Below are 5,040 nucleotides of genomic sequence, written 5' to 3' on the forward strand. Positions count from 1 at the left end.
CAGATTTGAACTCAAGACTTCTGGCCCAGTGCTGTATCCACTGTGTCACCTAGCTGCCCTCTCTCTCTCACCAAGCAAAACTATGTTGCTGAGAGTTAAAATTGCAATCAGTTTGAAATAGCATTTCATACAAATCGCCTGAAAGTCATTAGGGGAATTCACAGTCTTGTACTGTGATCACCATGTTTGTGTGTCTTAAAAAGTTTCATTTCTGTTGCAGAGAGGGGGTTTTCAGCTTTGAATTTATTGATTCGAGCAGGTCAGTCAGCACATAAGACCTATTGTTTAGGAAAAACCAGGGCCTCATTCTGAGTTCTTGTAGATGGTGTTCAGCTGGTCTGTGCACAGGAAACAATGTGGTTAATCCAGGAGAATTAAAGCCAGGGATCCTTATTAATATGGATATTCAAGATGCTGAAGTCATAGCCCTGGGGAAGGAACTTTGAACACTCATAAACCCTTTGAAAAGCATTTGTTAGATGCAATTTACTTGTGGTTACATCAGATAGCATCAGAGGATGCTGAGAATGTAAACATCAGTGCTCACCCATGTCACCCAGGCTTCTAATCATTGCCATCTGCACCTACCTCTCCCTGCCTGGCAGCTTTTCTGGTGACTGAATTTTACCTGCTCTAACATCGCCTTGGACCAGGTCAGCTCAAACAGCAATGAAGGCTTGCATATTTTTGGTGGCTTTATGCCCAACAGCGCATTCATTAGAAAATTAATTTCCTCCCAGAAATGGGATGTGGAATTGTTTGGTTAGTCTGGCCTAAGTTATCAAAAGTTCAGGAATAGGGCCAGGATCATTTTTCTTCACTTTGGGAAGTTATCAGAGATATTTGTGTCTGTCTTCTTTCCCTCCCCTCATTAAATTATGTGATCCTTAGAGTTAATTCTTTGTTGTTTTTATCTTGGATTCCCAAGGACTTGCACACAGTAGGCATATAATAAATATTTCTTTGTCACATGAATGGGAATCTTCTACCAGAATTAGTTTTTTAAATAGACATAGTCCCATGTATTCCTTCTGGCTTCCTGTCCCCCAAATTTCTTTTTTAAATGGCTAAAATCAATCACAACTATTCATTAAGAGCTTTCTACGTGTAAGGTTCTTATGTATGGTCCTATGGAAAATGCAAAGAAGAGTGAGACCTGGTGCATGACTTCAAGTTGATTTTGGGACATAAGGCACAAATATTAGAAAATTAAACCTGTAGGTATATTTGTATGTGTATGTGAATGTAATTGAAAAGAGGACCTCATTGAGTGTGAGCTCCTTGAGGGCAAGGGCTGTTTCATCTTTGTTTTTAAATCCCCAGAACTTCGTACAGTGTTTAGTATGTAGTAAGAAATTAATACATAAATGCTTACTGATTGATTGGCCCAAATTCATATTGTAGCTTTGATTACTGCATACTATGTCATGAAGAGCACAATGAAAGAAGAGAATCTAAGGGTCTGGTGGGGCTCATTGCATCGACTCACTATGTGTGCAACTCTGGAAAACAGTGTTAGATCAAACAGAACTTTGATCTCTTGCTTGAGAAGAAATATATTTTCCTATATCCCTAAAGACCAGAGGTTTTTAAATCTTCCTTTTGTCATGGACCCTTTTGGCAATTTGGTGAGGACTATTGATACCTTCTCAGAATAATGTTTTTAAATGAATAATATAAAGTACAAAGGATTACAAAAGAAACAAACTATGCTTAAATACAGTTATCAAAATATTAAAATAAGTCTATCGACCCCATGTTAAGCACCTTTGCTATAGACAATGATTCATGAAGTGGGTTTAGATAATATTTTTGAATCTACACCTGTGGTTTCATTTGCATGGGGAACCCTGACACAAACTATCAACTTATAGTCTTAAATTGTTGCCCAGGATACTGAGATGTTAAATGACTTTCTCACAGCTGTATGACTAGTCTATGCCAGAGAAAGATTTGAACTCAGGTTTCCCTAATTCCAAGGCTAGCATATTATACACTACGCCGCAATAATTCTTACTTATAAATAGTATATATCTTCAATTCTTTAGGAATCAATTATTTTATCCAAGAATGTACCACCTCTACTGAGGAAAATCATAGATCTGCCATTTCATAGTGGATAGTTTCACTACTTGATATGATCCTCCCTGAACTTAGCTTGTATAAGAGACACACATTTTACTGCTTGGGGCTCAGCTTGGTTAGGATTTGCCTTCAAAAACTCATGGTCAGGACAGCTAGGTGGTGCAGTGGATAGAGCACCAGCCCTGGAGTCAGGAGGACCTGAGTTCAAATCCTACCTCATACACTTGACACTTACTAGTTGTGTGACCCTGGGCAAGTCTTAACCCCATTGCCTAGCAAAAAGAAAGAAAGAAAGCCTATGGTCACCTCCATGCTATAAGGAGGCCTTTAATAGAGAAGATGCCATAGATGACTGAAGTTGATAGATTATCTCCAAGGCTCAGCCTTGGGCTTTGTTTCAAAAATAGGCACATATCCTAGCTCTACTCCATCTGTCTGCCTAGATATTGAGTGTCTGTATACAGACAAGGGCATCAGACATGTTTCTAGAACAATGGTGTGCACAACATATATTTTTATCTCCCAGAAGCTTGAAAAAAGTTAAGAAAGCCCTTGAAAATTAATTATAGTGTCTGGCTACTGTGTTCTACTTTCTTATTGGACTCTTCCTGTTCCTTTTGGACCCAGGGAGACCGTTGGTATGTGGATATTTAGGTGTGTATATCTACATGTCATGTGGATATGACAACTAGGTAGTATAATGGAAAGCTTACTGGATTTGGAGTCAGGAAGACCATGATTCAAACTTGGCTTCAGATGCTTACTAGTTGTGTGACCCTGGGCAAGTCATTTAATTTTGCTCAGATTAATTTTCTGCTTTTTGTACACTCTCTTCCATCTTACAGGCTTTTTGTACCAAGATTTTAATTTCTTAACTTGATTATCCATTCATTACTTTGAGTCTTCTTTCTCAGATGTTCAGTACATTTCAATAAATTAGGCAAACATGTATGAAGCACCTATATGTCACTGTGCTGAAAACTGCGAATACAAAGACAAAAGTTAACCCAAATTCTTGCTCTCAAGAAGCTTACATCCCAGTGCATGCTAACTCTAAGTATTGATCAGTTTGAATTTTGCCTCCTTTTTCTTTTCCTCTTCTATCTTATAATGGGTATACTTATTCTCTGAGAGTAGGATAGGTGATTTCCAACAAAAATGCAGTGAAATGAAAATATGACAAACAATGCCATGGTAATAATAATATTAATTATAATGACCTAGTTGATGGGTGATATATTTCTCATGGTCTTAAACCAAATTAGTCTAGTAGCTAAAAAGTACATTGTCCCCATGCAAGAGAATTGATGTCCTAATAAAGTTTTTGGTCTTAAATTTTGTAGCTCCTTTGATTTAGAGCACATTGAAAGCACTGTATGAACTATGATTGGTTATAAAATGGGACACATGGTTTGCTTTATCATCCATCTGAATCCTTTATGAAGGCCAAATGTTGGGGTGGGGGTGCTCAGTGCAGTTTAAGTGCTGGCAAAGGTCACCAGACTTTAAGACTTGGGAACTCAGGCATACTTTTATTAAAACATCACTTTCCATTTCCCTGTTTGGATCAACAGACACTTGGAGAGGGAAAGAATCTGGGGACGCCCAACTAATTTCATTTTTCTTATTTTTGTCTTTTCTTTGAGCTATTTAACTAAGTCCTGCTTAGAAGCTGCCTTTGCTCTTGGCTTGTAGAATTAGCAGCTTGGTAGAAAGAAAGAAGACTTTGCCTTGCTACTTGGAAAGTTCTTTCAGTCCCCTTGCTGGCCTGTAGTTCACAGTACCCTTTCGATACAACATCTTTTATTTTGTAATCTTAAAAATTCTTTTTCTGAGACTAATTTTATAATGTTTTTCATTTTTGTTTTACTCTTCGACATTTCCTTCATCATCATCACTTGACATTTCCCCAGATTTTGTGTGAGGTTCACTTTGAGTGCGTTAATTGCCCTTTTCCGCAGAAGCCTTGCTCACACTAGTTTGTGTGGGAGAAGTAGATTGGATAAAGGAGGCTGCCTTCTATTTTCCTTTTTTTTTTTTTAGTAGAGTTGCTTTACCCCTTTCAATTTGGCCGTATTTAGCAGGCCTCCTTTCAGAGTTTTTCAAACCTCATTACCCTCCTCTCTGCCTCTTTCTTCCTCTCCCACTCAGAGAAGCCACCCTGCTCTCATTAACATTCTAAATACATATACACACAAATCCTTTCAATTTTTTAAATTTAGTTGGAAGCCTCATTCTCTTTCCTCTTGTTTTTTAGTTGTTTAGTATAGTCTAGCCTATGAAGAATCTTTTTTTCTATGGGACCAAAAAGATTTGGGGGCTGCCCCTCAGAGGGTAATTGGGTATTGATTCTATAATCTGGGCCTCTTTGACCCTTTGCCAGGAGGGAAAGACTTAAATCAGACCTCTTGTCAATCCTTAGAAATACTGACTAGTGTCATGACAACCTGGACATTTTCCTGGCCTGCTTTGTAGAGAGACTCAGATTAGAAACCAGACTGGGGCTGTCAGATTTAATAAGCCTGCTCTGCCTCAGGTTTACTTTCTTAGGGGGAGTCTTGGAATTTGGATGTAAAAATTAAGCTATACCCATGTGATAGTGGGAAAAGCCCTAGATTAGAATAAACAGAACTAGGTTAAAAATCTATCTCCACTTATTTAAATCTGGTGTGATGTGGTGCAAATCATTTAATCTCTCTGAGTATCCTCATCTTTATTATTGTACTTCAAATTCCTTCTTAGCCCTAAATTCTATCACCTCATTAATCCAAGATAACCAACCATAGATGGACTTTTTGGATAATTGAAACTAGCACAATTAAAGTGCCTCAAAATTTCATTTGGGAGGAGTCATTCTAAAACATATTCCATATTTTCCTACCTTCTTAAATAACGTCAAAAATAATCTTTTTTATGAGTAAGAGTCGTTGTTGTAAACATTTGTTATTATGGTGA

The sequence above is a fragment of the Phascolarctos cinereus genome, unplaced genomic scaffold, assembly GCF_003287225.1.
Source record: "Phascolarctos cinereus isolate Bilbo 61053 unplaced genomic scaffold, phaCin_HiC Scaffold_4;HRSCAF=312, whole genome shotgun sequence".
In the NCBI taxonomy this organism is placed as follows: domain Eukaryota; kingdom Metazoa; phylum Chordata; class Mammalia; order Diprotodontia; family Phascolarctidae; genus Phascolarctos; species Phascolarctos cinereus.